This window comes from Carassius gibelio, chromosome B15 (assembly GCF_023724105.1).
Source record: "Carassius gibelio isolate Cgi1373 ecotype wild population from Czech Republic chromosome B15, carGib1.2-hapl.c, whole genome shotgun sequence".
Taxonomy (NCBI): domain Eukaryota; kingdom Metazoa; phylum Chordata; class Actinopteri; order Cypriniformes; family Cyprinidae; genus Carassius; species Carassius gibelio.
Window position 1 is genome coordinate 21,812,074 of NC_068410.1, and position 25,277 is coordinate 21,837,350.

The following is a 25,277-nucleotide window of genomic DNA, read 5'->3' on the forward strand; positions in this document are numbered from 1 at the left end:
CATGTCTCCGGCAGCAACAATAGTACAGCAAGAATAAAAGATACACCTTCTTTCTTTGCGTGAACATTTGGGCAGCATTACACAAATATTTCCACACAGTGATGTAGAGATGTGGGGGCGTGTCTAAACGAGGTGTTTTAGGGGTACGGACTTATCTTTCTCTTTGGGTTTGAGACTTTAGTCTTTGCAACTTTACAGATCTTCTTCATACACCAAGAGCTCGTAACTCTCCAAACCTTTAAGGATTTAAAGCACCCCCCCCCCCTTCAAGGGACCACAAAAATCTGTACAGTTGACTCAAAAGCTGTTTTATGGATAGATGTGGGCTATTCCTTCGATATTTCTACATCAAATAAGCATGTAAAAGCTTGCACATAGAGATGGAGGCGGCAAAGTAGACTGCGTGGGGAGCAACGGCGCTGTTTTTGGTAAAACATGATAAAATTTTGTTTTATAGAAAACTCTTTTTAAAAGATTTTTGTTTTGTATGAATTGTATCTCAATATTGATCAATGTTTTATCAATAAGTTGTCCATATTTAATAAATAAGAAGCAAATATAGCCTAGCAGACAATGTAATAAGGCGCCGCACGATCACTTGCATTGCATGTGAATTAAACTCAGATTTGAGAAATATAGGCTATATATTACAGACAGCTTGAAATGTCTTCTTTTAAACGAAAGTATTCAAACCAAAATAGTGAGACCAATGCGAGTCTGCATTGTCAACTTCATCTTTGCAGTGACACAGAAAACACCGGTTTATTACTAAACAATTAAATGACTCCTTGCATATTTTTGAACCAGTGGGCCGTTCTGGATTGAGCGAGACCCCACGGAATGAGCGAGCGGATCGGGATATTCAGAAATGCGCTCTCTCTCACGAGCTCGGACTGGAACAAACCCGAGCCTCAGTGTCTGCTGACCTTGCAGAAACATACAAATAGACATAGCCAGACGAGACTATTTTAGTTCAAATTATGAGCTTCCTGACGATTTCTATAATTCTTGACAAAATTATAATATATTAAGTTGTTTTTTTTTGGCCTATAGTTTTGCCTACGTTCCTATGGCCAAATGACGCTACGATGAGCATTTACTGCTTTTTAAAAATGCGGGTCAGAAAGCGGGTCGGGTACAATATTTTATTTTTATTTTTTTGTGGTCTGAGTTGCGGGCGGGTTCATTGAAAACGGTCAACTAATGGTCAACGGTCGGGTGCGGGATATTAATACATTGACCCGCACATCACTGTTAGGTGTCAGTAACAAAACAGAGGAACATAACACACGTTCTACACTGGTGAGCTCAGAACATAAAAACACCTGGACATACAGGGTGGACAACAGTGCTGATGATCGGAGGAAAGAAAAACCCTCTCACAACATCCAGCCAAGAGAAGAACACTCTCGAGGAGGCAGACATGTCTCCGTCAAAGTCTGCAGTCAAGAGAAGACTTCTCCAAACCAAACACAGACACTTCAGCACAAGCTGGGGTGGGGGCAAAAGCAAAAGCCAAAAGCTCTTCAGGACCTGACTGTATTTTTGACACAGAAACAGGGGTGGTAAAAGTACTCAAAAGTTATACTCAAGTAAAAGTAGATGTACCTAAATAAAAAATGACTCCAGTAAAAGTAGAAAGTCCTCCATTCAAACATCACTTGAGTAAAAGTACAAAAGTATCCGATTTAAAACATACTTAAGTACCGGAAGTAAAAAGTAAATATTCAAATTAACTGTAAATATCAATAGTTAAGCAGATCAGTTGTTTTGGGAGTGATATGCAGTGTTTTAATTGAACAAATGATGAGATTAGATACTTCAGAAATTGTTAGATTTACAATCAAAAGAGACAATGAAGAACCTTATGGCAGTATAGGGATTGAACTTTCAATAGACATGTTCCATAACATCATAGCTGCATCAAACTGAAGATGTGCAAGATACAAGGTAAGACTGTTTCAGAAGATCAGGGAGGAAGAACCACCTCTTTAAAGAGTTAGTTCTCCCAACAATGAAAATTCTAGGGGCTAAATATCATGTTATTGGGTTTTTCACATTACAGACAGTAAATAAAGCTTTTCTGTATCACAAGTGTGACATATGAATGTATTTCCTTCAGTTAAAATATATGTAGGGCTTTGAAACGTATGTTTTATGTTTAATATTTCCAAAATCTATACTGGAATAAACTATATAAATATATTATGAAACATATTTTAGCATATATATATTAGGCTTCTTTTTTTGCATATTTGAAAAAGTGCTTTGTTTTTTTTTTTTTTTTTTTTTTTGAATGGGTGCAGCAGTAATACAAGGTCTTACAGTCACCATGGAATTGAAATTATCAGTTTCATTGCAGAGTTATTTATAAATAATTTGTCTATGCACATTAGTATTCCATTGTATTCATGTGCCCTCATTAACTTCAAAAATAAACATGAACCTCTTCTCGTACGCACATCTCTGATGATGGTAATTCCTGTAGCAGCGCTGCTGTGTTTCTCTCTGTGCGTCTGAGACAGCAGCTGGATCTGTGTGGCTGCCAGGATAATTTAGAGCAAAGACCAAACTAGATCAGGTCTCAGGTGCTGTTCATGTTCAGCCTGCTGCTTTTGAATGTGACTATACAGAGATACTGCCAGAACGCTGAAAAGATCTATTACAACCATAGCATGAGGCTGTTCATCCAGCGATCATTCAAGGAAAACCAGACTGTCCTATGTATAGAAATACTGTAACATTCAGAACTCAAAAAGCCCACCTGGAAATCCCTTGAAATCATTCAGTAAGCATTCAGAAATCAGCACTAATTATGCCCCTGCATGTGTGACCACACACATTTACTCCACACATTACAGAAATGGGCTCTAAAATAGCACCACAAATTACAAATATCACACTTTTATATACATTTGATTAATCTGTGAACATTTCTGTGAACAGAATTTACTTTTATTTTCCACAAGGAAGCATTAAATTGATCAAAAGAGCCAGTGAAGACATTTAAAATGTTACAAATCACTTCTGTTTCAAATAAATGCTGTTCTTTTGAACTTTCTATTAATCAGTGAATCCACAAAAATATTGAGCAGCACGACTGTGTTCATCACTGATAATAATCAGACATGTTTGTTGAGCAGTAAATCATCATATCAGAAAGATTTCTGAAGATCATGTGACACTGAAGACTGGAGGAATGATGCTGAAAATACAGCGGAGCATCACAGAAATACATTACACTTTAACACAGATTCACACAGAAATCATATTTCACTATTTTACTGTATTTTTGATCATATAAATGCAGCATTTGTGACAGAAGAAACTTCAAAAACATTTAAAAAATGCTTAGTGACCCCAATCCTTCCAATGTTAGTGCACATCGCTGATCAGCCGCCCAGCAGAACCACGGTATTATTATGGCTTGATTTCAAACGACACTCCTGCTTTCTTAAAGACAAGTGAAAGTGGAGTATAATGTGGTGTTAGACAGACACAGAGAAGCATCTGCTGGAGTTTGAGCGGCGATGCAGAGCTGCTAGTCATCACAGATGATACGGTAACCAGGCAACCCTGCTAGAAAAATACATGTGTCATCACAGCGCTGGGTTTCCCTGGAAACAGGAGACTGAGACGAGTGTGAGTGTGAAGGTGTGAGGGACACCGCAGTGATGTCCAGCACGATTCTGACCACACACACACATGCTCATCATCCACTCACAGATTGTCCTCAGACAGTGATGTCATAAGACTGCAGGTGAGATGAAACGAGAGAGGACAAAACCTCAGCTAAAAGTGTGTCTAGTTTGATTTGAAACAGATGGTCTGGTGATGTTTTATCATGTTGCTAAAAGCTTAAGGCTATATTGATTTTGAATTGACCTGCAGACCGGCAAACATGTTATCGTTATGACACAGCGGTCATGAGTTCTCATACAAGAACACATCTAATCTTTACGTCACCTTTTTTGATACTTTTGAAATTGTCAAGTGCTGCTCAGCTTCCTTTAAGCTCTCTCACATGCTGAGATACAGCTGTAAAACATCCCATTCCTGTCTGTTTATGATCACTGCACACTGACGGATGGAACTTCAGGTCATCTGAGGTTAGGATGAGTGTGACGAGAGGAGCGGGCCGAGAGCTGTGGGAACACCTGTGCCTCTCACCGGTCTCGAGTCCCACGGAGGAGCTCCGGAAGGATAAAAGGAGGAGGAACGACAGTGAAGGACGAGAGGCTGTCGCACTGTTTTGTGTTTATTTTATTATTAAAGTTTCATTTGAATGTTAGCCTGTTCCTGCCTCCTTTTTCCTGTCATTGGTGCCAAAACCCGGGGGGAATAAGGGACATGCTGTCAGAGAGCAATCGCTGCTGATCATGGTGCAGAGAAGATCGGGCAGCAGGATGGCGTGGAGACCGCGAGTGACTGCCCGAGGTGGTGGTGCTGGAACGAGGGATGACGAGCTGGGACAGAGAGCTTGCTGCTGCACTCCTGGGTCAATTAGGGGAGGAGGAGCATCGGGCCATCCACCAAAGATGTCCAGTACCATCGCATGGCACCATGAGTGAGAGCCTCTCAGCTGGTCGAGGACCAAGCTGTCGTGTGACCGGGGACCGGACCCAGAATTATTATACATTTTTTCCCTCTCTCCCCTCTCTCGTCTCTGTCTCTCCTCATCCTTCCATCTCCTTTTTTCTCACCTCGTCTGTTTGTCCATACTCCCAGGTTAGCCACGGCCGGCGTGATCAGCTCCCCTGGAAGGGGGAGGGGAGAGTACAGTGCATTCGCAGGAGTACCTCCCAGCCTTCGAGGGGCGATGGGGGTATGTGATGAGTGGGGCGGGGCCGAAAGCCATGGGAATGGAGCCATGCCAGTGGAGTAATTAAAGATGAGCGACACCTGCACTAATCACCGGTCTCAAGTCCCACGGAGGAGCTCCAGAAGGATGAAGGGTAGGAGTATGACAGTGAAGGATGAGAGAGGACCGGGCCTCGTCGCGCTGCTTTGTTTTTATTTTATTATTAAAGTTTTTGTTTGAATGTTCGCCAGTTCTCGCCTCCTTCTCGTCTTACAAACATTGTTACATTGGTTCAGAAACCCAGGAGGAAGGAGGGACACGTTGCTGAAGATCCCTTGTCACTGTGGTGAATCCCCGGTGCCATCGAGCCTGACGGAGCAGCCTGCCACTGTGGACGCTCGAGGTGGTGGGCTGGAGTGAGTTGCTGGGGAGATGGATGAACTTGCTGCCGGCTGTCGGGGATGGGGCTGCCATCCGTGAGGGAGTGGAGGAGTCGCCGCCATTCGCCATGATGGGGAGGACCAAAGAACAGGGGACTCCTGCTCGCTGCCCGATTCCGGAAGAGCCATCACTGTCCACCGGGTGGCGGAGGAGTGTCACGCTGTCCACCGAGGGGTAACCAGTGCTGCCGCCAGGCACCGCGGAAGAGTTTACTCAGCTGGTGGGAGGCCAAGCGGCAGTGTGTCTGGGAACTGGAACAATTTTTTTCCTCTCTCCCCTCTCTCGTCTCTGTCTCTCCTCATCCTTCCATCTCCTTTTCTCTCAACTTGTCTGTCTGTCCATACCCCCAGGTACACCATGGCCACCGTGATCAGCTCTCCTGGAGGGGGGAAGGGGGAGTAGATTGCAGTCTCATGTGTACCCCCTGGCGTTGGTGTTACGTGACGAGAGGGGCGGGACGAGAGCTGTGGGAATGGAGCAAGGTTGGTGGAGTCCTGGGGAGGAGCTCCGGAAGGATAAAAGGAGGAGGAACGACAGTGAAGGACGAGAGAGGACCAGGACTGGGTTTTATTTTGTGTTTTGGTTTTATTTGTGCGTTGCACGTCGTTCGCGGCCATGCCATTTAATTAACAAATGCATTTGCACTCATTTTGCACTCACACCCATGGGTGTGCTGGTCTAAAAAAGAGGTGTGTTCAGGCGCATTGCTATTTTAAGGAGCTGAAAATAGACTGCGCCATAGACCAACTCAAACCTGGTCTAAAGACTGGCGCAATGTTTTTTATTTGTTATTTAAAGAGCATACACACTGCCAATTAAACAGAGCAGCACACAAACACGTCAAATAGAAAAAATTAAAGAATTGCCTACATGTCATAATGGATAGTCATCGCATGTATCAGAATTAGGCTATCTATTTGCTCGCACACGAGCAGCTCCGTTTCATCTCGGAAACGCGTTCTGTCTTTGCGCTTGCCAAATTCCGCCATGTAAATAGAAAATCCGTCATGGCACGAGCGCAACTGGCTCTTAAAGAGAATGGAAGATGAGACTCTGATTGGTTTATTGCATGTTACGCCTAAAAAACACCCATTACTCATTAACAGAACCATTTTTTTAACCGTTTTTCCGTCGTTAAAATAGCAAAAGTGGATTTGGACATGCCCCGAGTGCACTTACGCCGTGCGCTTTACACTTTGCATTTAGATTGTTAAAATAGGGCCCATAGAGTCTATAATCCATAATAACACTTCCTCCAGTGAAAAATTGCGTCTCCTGTTGTCTTTCACATCAAAATCCAGCCACAAATTTGTTTAGAGCTGTTTTGGACTGTTTTAAACACTGCTTGATCTGTGCAGATTTCTCACCTGATTCAGACAAGAACACTTTTTCACTGGAGGAATATTTCTGGACAGCACTGATGTGCTGTTGTTGTTGTTGTTGTTTTATGATGGAGTTGAGTTAGATTTGCTGTTTGTTTCTTTGAAAAAGAGTGCAGGAAATCTTTGTTTTTATTATACTGCCTTGAAATCTGATTAGTCTTTTTTTTTCCTTTTTCTTTTTTAACTGCAAAGTGATGACTTTTTGTTTCATGTTTGTGTGTAATACATTGTAATCTCACATTAATGTGATAACTGCACAGACACCACTGACCACTGTCTAATTCAAGAGTTTGTGGATAAAAAATTCACAGAGGGCACAGACTTTACAGTGAATAAGAATATTAGTGAATAATGTAAATCCTCTTGGAATTACCTACAGGATACCCTAAAGCTTACCACGTTACCATCACTAAATAAGTTTAAGCTGCTTTTAACGAATTACGTTTTATCCTTTGGTAAATCGTTGTGATTAATGGGTGTGTTCTTTATGTTTTTGTTCTATATTGTATAATTGTAAACTTTTACTATTTGTTGCTGCCTTCTTGGCTAGGTCACTCTTGTAAAAGAGATTTTAATCTCAATGAGTTTTAACCTGGTTAAATAAAGAACTGAATATTAGTTTGTGTTCATGAATACGTGACTGACCGATTGATTCAAAGAGGCGTCTTGTATGATCGACCCATACATCACTAAAATTAACTTCATGTGCTCAGAGTTTCTAGAGACACACACATCTATCCTGAACTGATAACATAAATCACACTCCAGCTCTCTGAGGTCAAGTCAAAGAGTTACTAACAATCATTTATTTCAGTCATATATTTTCAGAACAGTGTATTTTACTGTAATGTCCTGTATGTTTAGAGTGGCTGTCACAGACACACATATAATTACACTTTAATAATCACAGGTGTGTTTCTGGAAGCTGAAGTGTATCTGGAAAAAAGATCTGTGCCAAGTGTAGGGGAGAGCAGGGACGAAAGTACAATTTTTCAGAAAAACTTCATTTTAAAAGATAATGTTGTATACAGAGATATATTTCTGCTGTAGCCAGTAATTCAGACGTGTGGTCTAACAATACCAGGTGGTGTTTTGTAGAAATGTAGAAAGACTTCAGTATAATTTCACTTTGAACATAAGTTGAACATTTTTACTTTCGACCCCATCGGTTGGGACGAAAGTAACACACAGGTGGGTCAAAAGCAACACAACAATATAAGCTAGCTTTTTTTCTGTTAGTCTTATTTTTCTTAACTATACCTGATTGTGACCTTGTTAATAAGTAACTGCAAACATATTTAGTCATTTATCTTGGCAAAAAAATTATTAAATTACATTTTCATATTTTCATTTTAAATTTAAGTTTAAGTTTCATCAGATGTCTTACAACCTGACTGTATTTTTGTTATAAATTTCTATGTATTTTTATATAATAAAAAAAATTCTACAGAATGCACAATATAAAAATGTAATCACATTAGCATAATAAAAAAAACTCTAAACATAACAGTAGGCCTGTTACATGTTTCCATCCAGTTGTTTTTATGCATGAATTGAAAATGTGCATTAAAACATCTGGAAACACTGCAAATTCACAGGTGGAGGTGTAAAGGCTAAGATATGGCTGAAACCTAAATATAAATGTGACGTAGCAGCTGCCGAGAGAGAGATGTTCCTCTATGTCCAGAAACACCCTCTCAAAAACATCTGGATAAAACCAGACCTCTGTCTGTCTTTCTGACCCTCACTCAGACATGTTTTTTTTGGTATAATATGATATAAACATTTGTAAGAAATGATGCAAGACACAGAAATTCACAATATAGCTTGCACTGGAACAAAATAAATACTTTTTGTGACTGTAGCGGGACAAAAGTAACAACTGTTACTTTCGTCCCGACAGGAACTCCTGACATTTAAACTCGATTTAATTTTATATATAAAAAAAATTGAAAATGCAAACTTTATGATGTGTTAAAGCACTAAATAACCTGTAGATTGATCATTACTTTGACACATGAAACAAGAAAAACAACACGACTAATAAAAAAAAATTACCGCTTCAACAATTTACTTTTTGTACTCGAAAACAGTTTTACGGACCTAACTTCGGGAAACGATGAGGAAATCACATGATATTTCTCAGCTCCGTCAAGGATTGCATGCTGAACATGCTGTCATAGCTGAGAATGCAAATGCAGAAAGAGGCTGGGAGAAAATCGCTTTGTTACTTTCGTCCCACGTTACTTTCGACCCCGCTCTCCCCTACATCACATCAAGACAACAGCAGACATCGGAGTCTTCACACTAAGAGTGTGTGTGAGATAGACAGGTGAGGAGGTAAGAAAAAAATCTGTTGACATTATAGTATTGATGTTTGGTCATTAAAATTTTAAAGAATGGCAATGTAACGAGTCTTACTGCTTCACATACACCATCCATTCATATCAAACATCTGCAAGTCACTGACTGCAGTTTCCAGAGATGTCAGCACGACCCACACATGACACCTTAACACACGACACAGGAATCAATCACGTTTCAGAGAAGATTATGTAGTTATTTACTTGCATGCTCTTATTTTATGCTAGGAACCGCAAATGAAGAATGTTCACACTGCAGTTTATAGTGATAAAGACTGCCAAGATCCAAGGAAGGACACACATTGATATTTCACACCAGGTTTGAATTGATTGATGTTTGCATTGATTTAATTAATATTTGGAGTAACAATGGAGTAAAACTTACTGTCTTTACTCACATAGTTTTTGGCTCTTTTAATTGTGATGATTTTGGCTCACATTTAACAAAGACCCACCAATTCACCATCTTAACAAATTTGAGTATGGTGACAGGCCAATCAGCTAATCAACTCAAAACACCTGCAAAGGTTTCCAGAGTCTTCAGAATGGTCTCTCAGTTTGGTTCACTAGGCTACACAATCATGGGGAAGACAATCCAAGACAAAGACAAAGTCCAGAAGACAATCATTGACACCCTTCACAAGGAGAGTAAGTCACAAACATTCATTGCCATAGAAGCTGGCTGTTCACAGAGTGCTGTATCCAAGCATGTTAACAGAAAGTTGACTGGAAGGAAAAAGTGTTGAATAAAAAGATGGGTCCCACTTTATATTAAGTGGCCTTAACTACTACGTACTTACATCAAAAAATAAATACAATTTACTTATTGTGTTCATACTGTATTGCAACTTTTTTTTTTTTTGCTGCTGCTGCTATTGAGGTGGGAAACAGGTAAGGTTAGGGACAGATTTGGTGGTATGGGTAAGTTTAAGGGTGTGTTAAGGTGTAAGGGATGGGTCAACGTGTAATTATAAATGTAATTACAGAAATTAATTACAGATGTAATTATGTGCAGATATTTTTCAAATATAAGCACAATTTAAAAACATGTATGCACACAATAAGTGCATTGTACCAAATTAATAATTAAAATTTAACTACATAGTAGTTAAGGCCACTTAATATAAAGTGGATCCAAAAGATGCACAACCAACCGAGAGAACCGCAGCCTTATGAGGATTATCAAGAAAAAATGACTTAAGAATTTGAGTGAACTTCACAAGGAATGGACTGAGGCCGGGGTCAAGGCATCAAGAGCACCACACACAGACGTGTCAAGGAATTTACTGAACCACAGACAACATCAGAGGTGTCTCACCTGGGCTAAAGAGAAGAAGAACTGGACTGTTTCCCAGTGGTCCAAAGTCCTTTTTTTAGATGAGATCAAGTTTTTTATTTCATTTGAAGCCAAGGTCCTAGAGTCTGGAGAAACGGTGGAGAAGCTCATAGCACAAGTTCCTTGAAGTCCAAGCCCAAGTTGCTTTTTGAAGATGCTGATTTCATTTTCCAGCAGGATTTGGCACCTGCCCACACTGCCAACAGCACCAAAAGTTGGTTAAATGACCATGGTGTTGTGCCAGCAAACACCCCAGACCTGCACCTCAGAGAGAATCTACGGGGTATTGTTAAGAGGAAGATGAGAAACAAGAGACCAAACAATGCAGATGAGCTGAAGAACACTGTCAAAGAAACCTGGGCTTCCAGACCACCTCAGCAGAGCCACAAACTGATCACCTCCATGCCACGCATGCAGTAATTAAAGCAAAAAAAAGGAGCCCAATTCACTAAGAATGAGGTGAATAGATTTTTATTGGTCTTATAAAGTATTCTCATTTCGTGATCTAAGATGGTGAATTGGTGGGTTTTTGTTAAATGTGAGCCAAAATCATTACAATTAAAAGAACCAAAGACTTCAACTACTTCAGTCTGTGTGCACTGAATTTGTTAAATACACGAGTTTCACAATTTGAGTTGAATTACTGAAATAAATGAACTTTTCCACACCATTCTAATTAATTGAGCTGCACCTGTAGACAAATATTGATACACAGAAACATATTTAAGTCACTGTTTTTTGTCACATCACCACAGCACATGTGCCTTAGTGAGTGAAATTCTTGGAAATTTTGAAATGAAGACAAAGATAAATCTAATATTTAGAATGTTTGAGTCTTTATTGTGTATATATTGCACATAAATGCTTCCATATAAATGTACACAAATATATAACACACATTCACACAATGAGTTACAGCAGATCTCTAGTTACCAGCATGCTTTGCTTCTGACTGTTAAAGGAGGGTAACATTTTTTTTAATTAAGTGTTATGTCGTGTTTTTGTTCAGTATTAATATAGGGGAATATCTGATAGTGTTCAGTGTTGTATTATTTTGTGTGTTTCTGGTGTGTGTAAGCTTGTGGGGTCACTATTGTCCAGAAGAGCAGAGTCTGTGGTCAGGAAGAAGACTGGCCAAACACTGTTGAATTATATTATACTTCATCTAAAAACTAATGACTGTGCACTTTCCAGCAAAGTGAAAGTCTGTCAAGTGCTTTATTATGAGCAGGTGTGCTTTTTCTACTGTGAAATATATTTTCAATATATGAAAGCGACAATATATAATTCAACATATTTACACTATATATGATTCTATATAACTTCTAACATACTATTATATGATTTAATATATTGATAATTCATATATTAGGAAATATATTTTCTCTGGGTAAGGGATAGCATAATAAGAGATTTAAAAGCTGTTTTTAAAAAGCTGGTCATATTTGACCAGGAACACCAAATGAAGTAAAGTATTTTCAGCACAGCACAAGGGTTCAAGGAAGCAGAGCCTCTAAAATGAACCAGTCATTACACTGAAAGAATCAACAATCACTAAAAAACTGAATGACTGAAAAACAATTCACAATAAGAACTAGACCGCAAACAGAGTTAATTCCATGTTGACCTTGTACTCGAGACAGGATTTTGGTGTTGAAGCAGGCTGATTCTGTTGGGTAGTTGGATCAGGGCTTCTTGTGTCTGATGGGAACTCCTGCTGACCTCATGAGACAGAAGGAGTAGTACAAACTCCTCACATCATCCCACTAGAGATCAAATGTGCTGCTGTCGTCAGGCAAGAAACCCCAGAGAGAGAGAGAGAGAGAGAGAGAGAGAATAAAAGAGGAGTGATGAAAGGCCCCTTGTGCTGCCTGAGGTCGGTTCTCCAGCTCCTTTTAAGAACTGAATCGATATTGTACATGTGTGCTATTCTGAAGTCTGCAGCGCTGGCCACCTATCAAACCATTACTAATCACAGAACTGACCTCACCTAAACAGCCAGGCTCAGATCACCACATTCACACGTGCTGACAGATGAAGACAAACACGCTCAGTATATTACTGGCTGCCAAATGTCCAGTTAACAGTACTTTCTTCAACAGAAAGCGAGTGCATTAGTGCCAACCCCTTTTTCTTATTTATATTGTTTTCCCCTGTAGGTTTTTTTTTTTTTTTGTAATCTTATGTTAAACTGTTTTAAGCAATGAACCAAACCAACCAGGAACAAGGAAAATCATGCCATTACGATCTTTAATTTAAAGCAAAAAAAGTCCATGTATATGAAACAAATGTCAAAAGTGCAAACACCTAAAACAGTTTAGTCAGGGATAGTTGTACAATCTATGGAAGCCCAATTACGCCAATAAATAAAAATAATAATAATATATATATATATATATATATTTTTTTTTTATCTCATAATCCAGATTTTTTTAAAGCAATTCTGACATATAAAACACAATTGTAAGAAAATATCAGAATTGTGAGTGGATTTGCAATTGTGCATTTATATCTTACAATTCTAAGAAAAAGTCAGAATTACGAGATAACATGTGCAATTATCTTTTATTTTATTTTATTTTATTTTTTCATGCCAGAAACAAGCTTCCATAACAATCCCCTAAAAGATTTATTAAAGTATGTTGAGAGTGTAGGAAGACTGCATGATTACATCATTTGTGGTGCAAAGCTACAGAACGTGTTTGCTCGGTGTGACACTTTAACTGATTGTACTGTTATGCATAGCATAATGGGTAAAGTATTAACTTTTTTAAAACACTAATTCCGCAGTTAAACAATTATTTATATATGTAAATACATGTAAATAACCCAACTGCTGCGCTCTGTAGCACTCGTCATGTTCTCACATCAACATCAACCTGAGCTCCATTTAAACCAGAAGTCCAGCTGTCTGCAGTAGAACGGCTTCATGGAGAGTATGAAAGCAATGCACTATTATTGAGCACTGCGCTAGTGTCCTTGAGTCTGTGTGAAGCATCTCCTGATGCTCCTCATGACCTTGACGTTAAGACTGAGACACTTCTGTCCCTGGGGCTGAGATGTGAATCCATAATATCAGCACACCATTATCTGACAGACCTGATGCCACACAGAGGAGCACGGCATGCTGGGAAAGAGCAGTGCAGAGGCCGAATCTGTTGTCTGTAAAAGCATGAAAGAGCTCACTGAGATGACTGGGTTACAGCAGGCAGACACAACGACTGCTCTGCATTAATGCGTCTGTATAGACAGGAATAAATGCAGCATTTTGTGTTCCTCATGTACCAGAACACACTGCATTAGTCGGATCATCCGTCAGCCAGACATCAGCCATGTAAAGGACGATCCCTCCTGAATCCCTCGATACAATTTTGGGCTCCCAGAACCAGAAGTCCATAGTCACCATCAGTTAAAATCATGTTTCAGGGGCCTTTTGATTGAAATCTCATTTTCAGTTTGTCTGGATCTGCTGTTTATATTTTAAGTATTAATGTGGATGTATTCATGTCACCAGTGCCAAGACAAATTTCTTCTCTGTGACAAGCAGAATGGACCATAAAGTTAAACTAAAGATAAACTTGAGTCTGAACACGGGATGCAGACTGACAGATTTCTCTCTCTGTGATGAACCATGTTTTTACTGTCCGGACACAAACATACGAGCACCGCTCACCCTGAAACCTCCTCATGAGGAGAAACAGAAGCCAGTGTGAATGTAATGTTGTAACTCCATATTTATTCAGAGAGGAGGCTCATTGATCTGTTGTTCACGGTGTGTCTGCACATTGATTATTGATCTCAGATCTGCTTCAGATTCTACCCATGATGCTCCATGAATAAAGAGCTCAGGACATGACAGGAATTGATTAAAGGAGCACAGAAATGAATGAGGACCAATCACAGATGCAAACCTCGCTCATGAAGGCGACAGAAACCCTCATCAGGCTTCACGATCTGAGGAAAACTCCAGCCGTTGTGTGAACGTCAGTGACTGAATGATGCCCATCACTAAGAAGTGATTTACCTGTTTATACTTGGCTGAATGAGCTTTGGATCGTGGGAAATTGCTTATGTGCTCCGTGTCTCTGTGTTTTGCTGGTGACCATTCTGTTTTCACCTTAGACCTCTCCCTTCGGCTTTGGATTAATGTATGTAACCCTCATCGTCTTTTACTTTGTATCTGTAGTTCTCTGAACGACATCACATCACTTTTAATCCATTCATGTCTGTTAATGCAGTTCTAGGGACAGGAACACTAGTTTCCTCTGATCTCAATGAAATGATTTCAAGACATTGTGATTCTGGATCAGCTCTGACTCTGTGACACCTCAGATAACTCCATCTATCTGCAGTTTACGGTGCTTCTGAACGTCTCAGACAAACTCAATTTAACCTGTGTAACATCAGTCTGAACACAGCATTCAGCTGACAGATCAAGCACCTGACAGAACAATGTCAGCACTGCTGTTAAACACGGATCTGTGTCTGTAGCACATATATGTGCTCACAACATCACCTACAGCCAGGGATAGATGAGCATCTGCTGTCTGAGATATGATCGCTTCCGTCATCCTCAGCGGCCGAGAAACACATCAAAACATGACAAAAGATTTCAAGCTCAACTGTTACAAGTTTAACAAACCGCAGAGAAGTCAGACACAAAGTTTCATTTCAAACAGAAATGCAATAATTCCTCACAACTCATCGAGTCAGCATTGAGAGCCATTCACTGACCCAACCCTGAAAATACACTTACCTTACACAGTTCAGTTACACAGAAAATACACACCTTACACAGTTCAGCAGATAAGGGGTTAAACATGAGCGTATCGACTTAACCCTAAACAGACAAGAGTGGAAAATGATTGGCAGAAATGATTTTGTGTCACTTTTTATATCATCTGGATCAGTAATCAATAATTCTAAGATGTATTTGATACAAATAAATGAGTAATATTCAAAATATGCTGCATGTATGACATGTCTAAATATTCTAGAATGACACAGTAATTTCTTGTATTTTTACATTTCTGACCTGTCCAGTCTTCATTCTCAGGGGTGGGCTACCACTGTCCTGCAATGTTTAGCTCAATCCCAAAACAAAAAAATTAATTAATTAATTTATTTTTCCTTTGCTCAGATTTTTCCGATGTGTTTGATCAGGGTTGGAGCTGAACACTCGTGTTCTACCATAAAATGAGCGGTGTGAAACCCTGAAAGAAAACAAATCTAGTTCAAAATGCAAAGGTGTTCTCAACTAGATGTAATATTATCAGTTTTACATGTAAATATTACCATATCCACAAGTTTTAATCTCTAAATAAACAGAAAGGGGGCTGTGTGCTCTCCCTTAAGGGCCCCTGGCCCCGGAATGAGATTTCCACAGAGGGGGATCCACTCTTCTTAGATTAACAGATGAATATTTGCCTACTTTCTACATTTTCTGAATGCCCAGCCCATTGGGTTGTCAAACGGAAAAAACAAGCACAGAAAGACTTGAACCAAGTCATGTGACCGATCATTTCCAAACAACCTCTGCTGTAATAATTGTAACAGTTTTGGATGCATTTTCCCCTCATGCCTCCTACAAGAGACTAATGAATCTGTACTGTATACTGTGGTGCACGGTGCCTGTTTAAGGGTTAAATCAATCGATCAATCATTTCTAATCTACTCCTTTTCACAGACTTCCATAAACATTTAGTTCATACACAGAGTTATTTTTCAACTGCATTTAATGCTGCAATGAAAATAGGTCTTTATTTAGTATAGAGCTATGTTAGCTTTCTGGCCCCTGGGCTCTTTTTCTCAGAAGAAACTTTTCAGAGAATCTCCTTTGAGTTTGACTGAAACACTGAGATATTAACGAGCTGTCATTGGTGATGTGTGATAAATGACCATGCATGTTCTGCACAACCCCAGTGAACTCCTGCTTATAGCACTGTGCCTAAGTGTGTCTCTGACATTAAATGTGTAAAATGCATTATATATAAATGGGGCATTACATCTCAAACTCATTGTGGGTGTGATTTAACAGGATACTCCCACAATGCACTGCGCTGCCACCCCTGGGGAAAGAATTTAGCATATAATTCAGCATATAGATGGAGGTGACAGACTGATGATAAATTAACATGCATATGTGTGAATAGATGCACAGCAGGAGTTCTGCTTCTTCCTCTTGTATTTACAAGGAATATATAACATGCTATTTCACATTTACAGAGAATATAGTCAATTAAATGTATAAATCTAACAAATATTATCATTTGCCAATGTGATAAGTCTTCATGGCTTTATATCAGACTGCTTCTCATATAAATATATCTTTTTTAAAGATATTTTACTAGAAAGCAAAACACTAATCAGAATTATTATTAACAAAGTAAGAAATTCAGCCACTCTTTGAACTCCTGACCTAACATGAGCATATACATCTATAACTACTTCCAACAACAGTGTTTTATTAGTTTGTGTGGACACTCGTTCACTCATGTATGATAATCCAGATTCATCACCAGCACAGCGAGGGTAAGAACACATTTCAACATCCGCAGAAACACATAAAGACATCTCTGGTCAGCTAAGGTTCTGCTGTAGTGTGGCTGCTTAAGTTCACATACATCTTCTTCTCTACACTTCTTGCTTTCTCTCTAGGGAACATACCCTGCAGACAGTCTTGACACCTGAACCTGATTGAGCGCTTCCTCGGTGGAACATTTCTTTCTTTCTTAAACTCAAGAAAAAGTGTTTTCTGTGTGCTCGCAGGAGCTGTCAGACCAGATGCTTTCAAATTACAATTTCTTTTTTCCCTGGCATACCAGTTTAAAATGATATATAGCATAAAAATAGTATAAATACACACACAGAGAGAGACAGACAGAGACCTGGATCATACCAGAGGACACTGCTACACCTGCAGCACTCTCCAATAATTTTGTCCCTTGGTTATCTGATGTTCTACACAAACACCGTTCTAAGCTTAGAGCTGCTGAAAGGGTGTGGCGCAAGTCCAAAAATACTACTGACCTTAATGTGTATCAGTCACTCGTCTCTTCCTTCTCTGCTAATGTTTCCATTGCTTAGAGCACATACTACCATAAGAATATTAACAATTTAACTCTTGCATGCTCTTTACAACATTTTCCTCATTCCTTTGTCCTCCTCCTCCTCCTGCATCAACTGTAAATCTGATGACTGTGCCACGTTTTTCATTAACCGTTTGAGGTCTAAGGGGGTTTTGGGGGCCTGGAGAAGTTTTGACATGCCCTGACGTTTTTCAGTTGCTCATAAGCATATACATGGCTAAAGTCTGAAAACACTGTATTCAATACAAACTGGGCTACAATAATATATATGTATATAAATAGCATGTATGAACATGATTGCGCTTTTGAGAAAACAATATTTATGCGTGGCTAGTGAAAAACGAACATTTTGAAATCACTGAAATAAGTTCATAAAACACTTCCAGAACATTTTTTCACAAGACTGTCAAACCTGGAGCATGTAACCTAGAATTATTGCTTCAAAATGATGTGAAAATAATCTTGTGTATGTATATATATATATATATATATATATATATATATATATATATATATATATATATATATATATATATATTATATATATATATATATTATTATTTTTATAAATTGAAAGAACTACATCGTTTGTAACATTTATCGTGTTAATCATTTTTATTTATCATCACGTGTGTGCTTAATAAAAGTATTAATTTCTGTATGTACTGACTCCAAGCTTTTGAATGGTTTAGTGTATATTGTTACTCTTGGAGTAAGACTGGAGAAATGATGCTGAAAATTTAGATTTGATGACAGGAATAAAATAAATGTATTCAAATAAAAAGCAGTTATTTTAAATATTAAAAATATTTCACAATATTACTGCTTTAGCAAACTGGTAATGTCTGGTATTGTGTCCTGTTGAAATATATAAATGAACATCACATAACTAGCATTTCCAAAGTGTTTATTGTTTATGTGCTCTCAAATAAACTAAATGATAAATTGCATTATTAAGTATTGTGAGGGTCGCTGATACTAGCAGTGCAGTGGAACATTTAGATGATGTGAATGAAACTTCATAATGTTTCACTTGATTATACATTCAGTCAGGAATTATAGTTTGGAAAAAGGCTAACTAGTAAAATGTGTACACATTATGTGAAAACTAATACAAATATATATTATAATACAAATATAACTAATACAAATATATAAGGAGGCCGGTCTCTTCCCCGTGCATGCACACTGGTGTCCTCATGGATCCAGGAATGGTGCGTTGAGGGACTCCCGCGCTGCCGGAGATGTGAGCTGCCCCCCCTTGCCTGGACCCTTCCTTCCTGAACACTGTCCCACCTACACAAACCCTGTAGCACGAGGAGGACACCAGACTCCCTGATTGTTTTGGACACTCTCCCCTTTTGGACACTTTTATTCCCTTTTTTGTTTTATATTTTTGATAATAAAAGCCTCTCCGAGGCCTGACGCCACGCCCACTGTGTCTGTCATTTGCTCCTCCCACCACAATATCTATAAAGACTTACTCATGTTTATGATCTCTGCTGGATAACGTGTTTAATTCTATTTTCTGAGGAAATCCAAAACTCAAATCCTGAGGTAATCCTCAGCGCATCTTCTTGGGGAGAATTATGTCTTATTCCTCTCAGTGAAAAGTGAACAGTAAAATAAAATAAAAAAACTTGAACAGTCTCACTGCTTTGTTTTCTGTGGTATGGGCATATAGATGCGCGAGCTTCACTTGGAACATTATAATATCAATGCTGCGCTCAGCGCGGGGGCGTGGTCACATTAGATATGATGAAGGGAGACGTGAAAGACGGACATCGCGTTGTTTTCATATGGATTTCTTTATCACAGAATATCTGTTTTCAGCGGCACTTGTTTAGTTTTAAAGTAGACATGTCAAGCTTTCTATAGATATCTCTCTCATGTCTCTTCGTTGAGTATTCACGGAGTTACACTTCATTTTAATGACGTGTTTCTACATTTATAAATCACCTTGTTTGTTATCTTTATTTTATAAATGCACAAAGTTTTGTTGTTATTATGACTTTCTCTTTTTTGCTAAAACTGTCCGATCCTGCAGATTTGCTTTATTCAACATCAAGAAGATCAAGCCCTTTCTCTCGGATCATGCTGCACAACTCCTTGTTCAAGCTCTTGTTCTGTGGCTGGACTATTGCAATGCCCTCTTGGCAGGTCTTCCAGACAATTCTATCAAACCTTTACAATTAATTCAGAACGCGGTAGCAAGATTAATTTTTAATGAGCCAAAAAGAATACACGTCACACCTCTGTTTATCACTTTGCACTGGCTTCCAATAGCTGCTCGCATAAAATTCAAGGCATTGATGTTTGCCTACAAAACTACCACTGGCTCTACACCCATTTACCTAAATTCGTTACTTCAGACTTATGTGCCTCTAGAAGCAAGTGTTCTGCAAGTGAACGTCGCTTGATTGTTCATCCCAAAGAAGCACAAAGTCACTTTTACAGACTTTTATATTAAATGTTCCCTCCTGGTGGAATGACCTCTCCAACTCAATCCGAGATATTTCAAGAATCGGCTTAAAACACATCTCTTCCATCTTTATTTGACCCTCTAACTTTAACACTCACTATTCTAATTCTATTCTAATCTATTCTAAAAAAAAAAAAAAAAACTTGTCCCTTTTAGACCTGCCCTCTATTTCCTTGCTGCTTGTTTTCTTAAAAAATAAAATAAAACAAACTTACACTAGCTAAATAAATACATAAGAAACAAAAACAGATTGTCTTTAAAAGCCCTCTTTTGTGCAGAACTACTTCCTTCCGCCACAGATTCAAATATCAGGTTTTTTTTTTAATGAACAGCTGAGTTCAAGCCTCCATTACTAATTCAGAAATGTCACTTTAGAACTAGTAACAAACGAACATTGAGTTGCTTTATTAAAGACTTATTGTATTACTGTATTAAAAGCTGTGTATTTTGCGGAGTAGAGTATTATGAGAGATAGAGATGGACTTAGCGAGTGTGATTGCCTGTGATTCTTTAGCTCAGATGTGACTCTGGAGCACAAAACCTTAAGTAACACGGGTATATTTGTAGCAAATGCCAACAATACTTTGTAAGGATCAATTTTTTTCGAGTTTTCTTTTATGCCAAAACAAAATGCTCTATGAAGATATTGTGTAAAAAAGGGACAGCAGCAACATAAAGACCATGTACAGTCACAGAGCAGGTCATCGAGCACTGAGGATCATGGGGTGTAAAAGTACCACTGGCATTAATATCAGCACCAAAATTGTGCGGCAGAGCTCCATGCAATGGGTTTCCATATGCAAGCATCTGCATGAAGCCACACATCGCCGAGTACAAGTCAAGCACACAGATAGTGGAAACCTTTTTCACTTTTTCAGTTTTTATTTTGTCTGATTTTATTTCTGTCTTTTAATTTGGTCACTCCAAACTCATCTGTCAGACTGCTTCCATTGTTTTTATACATTGTTCTCTCTGGAGAGACTTTGTGAATGAACAGACATACAGTGAGAGGCTTTGCAGAGTCAGACTTCATTCAGTTTTAATGCAGAAAGCTTTCACGGCTGGACACAGGACAGTCTGTCTGGATGCATAGAACATCAGCTGCTCTTATAACCTGTTATGCAACCGGAATTACATAAAAGTTCACTCTGGTCCTCTCATGTGATTGGCTGAACCGAGTTCTGAGCAGACTGCTGATATTGTGTATAACAGCACTGTTTGTATGATCACACATGCCTTTTTGTTTCTATCCAGAACGTATGCTTTTTTCTCAAGTTAGTTTACTTTCTTAAGGCATGTTCCTGGTCTAATTGTGGCTGACTTATACAGTGTATGTGAAAGAAAGAAAGAAATAAAGAAAGAAAGAAAGAAAGAAAGAACTTTTTTCTACACAGTCTTTGAATCAAATTGGGCATTTCTGAAACAGCTTTCCTTTCCAAATGACATCATCAATCCTACTTATTTTTTCAGCCTCTTTTATATAGAGAAACATTTTAGCTCCTAATGAAAATAAACAAATCTGAAATCTGAAAAGTTCAAATTCTTGAAAAATATGGTGTTTATGGTTAAATGATTGATTACACCACTCTGGCATAAAGACAGCTACTTGTTTAGTTCTTGAATGAATCTGCACTTTTGAGTGAATGATTTAATGACCCACTCATTAAAGAGGTCATTGGATGCCCATTTCACACAAGTTTATATGCTTTTTAAGGGTCTTAATGAAAAGTCTATAAAATATTTTGGATAAAAATCTCCCAATAGTAGTGTAAAACAACACCCTTTTTATCCTGTCAAACACAGCTCTGGTCACAGCTAGACGTTTCGATGCATGTCCCTTTAAATGCTAATGAGCTCTGCTGACCACGCCCCTCTCTTCTGTGGGGTGACAAGACATTCTCTGAGAGACTCTTAACTTTATGTTGGGTACAAAACAAAATATTTTTTACATCTTATTAGATTTTCAAAATGTGACCAACCAGCTGATCCTGCATCTCTGCTGTCCACATCAGTTTCACTTTGGACACTCTTAACACACCTCACACCAAGAGAAAATCTGATAAAATACAGGATAAAAGGGAATTGTTTTAAACGGAGTAATTTTGACCAAAGTATGTTATAGACTTTTCATTAGAGCCCTAAAGAATGATATCAGCTTGTGGAAAATGGGCATCTGATGTTTTCTTTAATACAAACTAGCACAAATAGCAGATCCTGGCTCCTGCTTTTTGAAGGTAAACATAAAGTTTACTCTGGTGGACCCACAGTAGGTGAGTCTTGCATATTCACACCTCGACTGAGATTTCAATCGTCTGTTGAGTGATAATGTGGAGATCTGTCAGACGGTCTGATGACCTGCACTGAGAGAGGTGAGGATGTGTCCTGTCCATCAGCACCGGGAGCGTCTTCTCCAAATCAGCTCCAAAAGCATCCAGGGTTCACTGTCCCAGCACTAGTCCACTCAAATATTGTGTTTATTAAAAATAATCTTGATTGTTTGTTAAAGTCAATCAGCGTTTAATCCAGTAAGTGCAGGGATTTCTCTAAGGTTATTTTAAAACACTGTGTAATGCCACCACAGATTTGGGGTCTTTCATGAACAATTCAGACAAACATTCCAGTCTTCAGCTCACTCATTATGCATTATATAAAAATTTGCCATCACTTCCAGTTTCTTTAATTCTGTCATTATTTTACTCACCCTTACATCCTTCAAGACCTGTATGTGGTAACACTTTAGAATCTTGTTCCATCGGTAATGAATGACTACGCAGGAACAAATGACTAATCCACTATTAAGATCCTGACTACTATTAACTAACAAGAAACTCTGATTAACAAATTATTATTATTAAGTTACAGCACTCAGTTGAAACTGGTAGTTCACAATTAGCTAATCAGTGACTACTATTTTTCATATATCTTGGAGAATACTTAGAACTACTGGTAACACTTTATAATAACTGCACACTATTAATCATTAGTTAAGCATTAGGAAACAGTTAATTCATCATTTATAAAACATTAATAGACATTCATAATCAGTTTATAAATACAGATATAAATGCTTTATACCTGATTTAAAAGCATATCTTAAATGTATTTAATAATTGTTTTTTCATACTTTATTAATGATCAATTTATCATTTCTAAATGAAGTATAGCATTATTTACACACCAGTTATTAAGGAGTTGTCAGTGGTTCATAAGATCACTTAGAGATTGTAAGTAAATGATTAATAAACTATTTAAATGTGCATTCATACATCTTTTTATTCAGACATATAGTAATAGTTACTTTAGTGTTAATAAATGGTTTATTAACATGTATTTCTACTGTAATTCAGGGTTAATTCATGTAGTTATAAAACATATGTAGTTGTTAGTTAACTATTTTTGTGAGCTCATCTAAAGTGAGGACTATTTATTCCTTGTAAAGCTTTTACAAATGAGATTTAAAGGCTGTTAATATTTCTATGTTCTGTATCACTGTGTTGTGTTTGTTTCCGTTGTTTGTTTAGAAGATAAGTGAGCCTTTAAATATCCTTTATAAATGCTTTACAAGACATAACTAGACTCACTTTAGATGAGCTCACATAAATAGTTAACTGACCACTACTAAATGCTTTATAACTACCTGAATTTACTACATTTCTTGTGATCTTATGAATCACTGGCAACTCCTAAATAACTGGTTTGTAAATAATGCTATACTTCATTGAGAAATGATAAATTGATCATGAATAAAGTATGAAATTACACATTATAGATATGCTTTTAAATCAAGAATAAAGCATTTATATCTGCATTTATAAACTGATTATTACTGTCTATTAATGCTTTATAAATTATGAAATATCTGTTTACTAATGCTTAATTAATGATTAATAGTGTGCAGTTATTATAAAGTGTTACTGAACTACTTTATAAAGGTTAATAATTATTGTGAATTATGCACAATGTATAATTAATTCTAAAGTGAAGATCATGATGACCCACGGTAACACTTTATATATATATTTATCAGCTATTAGTGAACTACCACATTCAACTAAGCACAATTACTTACTTAGTAGTTACTAGAGTGCTAATATTGCGTTACTCACGTGTTCTTGTGTAGTTATTCATTAATATTGGAACAGTATTCTAAAGTATGTTTCTCTTGCAGGGCAAGAAATATTCTTGTAAGCACATAAGTACTGCAAAGAGATGAACACATAATCGATTGCAGCTTGGGGTTCTGCAGTGTCACTATTGATGATGACAATGACACTTAAAAATGAAATACTGATATCATACAGTCTGCATAACCGTTACACACTTATCAGTGAGCATGATAATCAGACAGCTGTATCTATAGAGCACGTATGCTCATGTTCTCAATGCAGCTGTGCACATCTGTACATGCTCGGTGTTTCTCTAGATCCTCTTAAGTCCATAAAGAACATTTCCTTTTGTTTCCTGGTTTTGGGTCTGTGACTTTAATTATGAACTCTGGTTAATCTAAAGGCTTCAGATCACAACAACCTAATTGCCCTTGATCTTTTAATCAATTTTGCCTTGATCTTTTAATATCAAAGTCTTGAATGTAATATGAAAACACTTTCAGATCTCAACACCAAAGTCCAAAAACAACATTTTCTGAAACTAAACTCCAAAATCTGTTTATTAAACTTCTGTTATTATTAGTTTATGTCTTCAGAGACTACATTTATCTTGGGAATACATAAAAAAGTACAGCATAATCAACTGCTTCTGTACATATTGACAATGGATTTTAGAATGAATGAGATAATGTGTGAAATATACAAAAATATTTTACAAGGTTTATTAATAATTATTATGTGGATCTTATAGTCAGGTGTCCTGCTATTCCATTGAAAATAAGCATGCTCATATTAGACCCCGCCCCCCCCCCCCAAATACACTGTAAAACAACTCAAAATTGTTCACCTTACTAAGATTTTTGCATTAACTGACAATACAATTGCTAGTTGGAACTTGAACTATCTGTAGTAAGCAACTTGAACTCACTTTCAGACGTTTCTGAGGAAAAGTTCATCTTATTTTATAAACTGAGTTGATTTTATTTTGAAGTTGTAGTTGACCCCCAGTTAGAGTGAGGTCAATTTATCTGCGATTGCTCATTTGATATTTGTCAAGCAACCGGCTGACAGGGTTTCCAAGGATTTTCCCAGGAGCTCTCTTCAAAAGTCTGAAAGTTTGCGTCCGCCATCTCGTCACGATGCCAGCGGTAACTTTCCCTGACGTCTTTGTCGAAGAGAAACATTCCTTCTAATTCTAGTTCAGAGAGTTCAGAAAGTTTAGATAATTTGGCTGCTCCAGCTGGGGATTTACACATTTCTGAATTAATACTTAGGCAT

The 25,277-nt window shown here is 37.9% G+C and overlaps 2 protein-coding genes across 2 annotated transcripts in view; both read right to left on the reverse strand.

The window, feature by feature from the left end:
- The window catches only part of si:dkey-77f5.3 (uncharacterized protein LOC326903 homolog), a 320,099-nt gene that overhangs the window by 55,317 nt on the left and 239,505 nt on the right, over window positions 1-25,277 (reverse strand). The gene's annotated exons all lie outside the window — the stretch shown is intronic.
- LOC127972330 (schwannomin-interacting protein 1) overlaps window positions 1-25,277 on the reverse strand; it is a 211,522-nt gene that overhangs the window by 45,817 nt on the left and 140,428 nt on the right. The window lies entirely within an intron of this gene.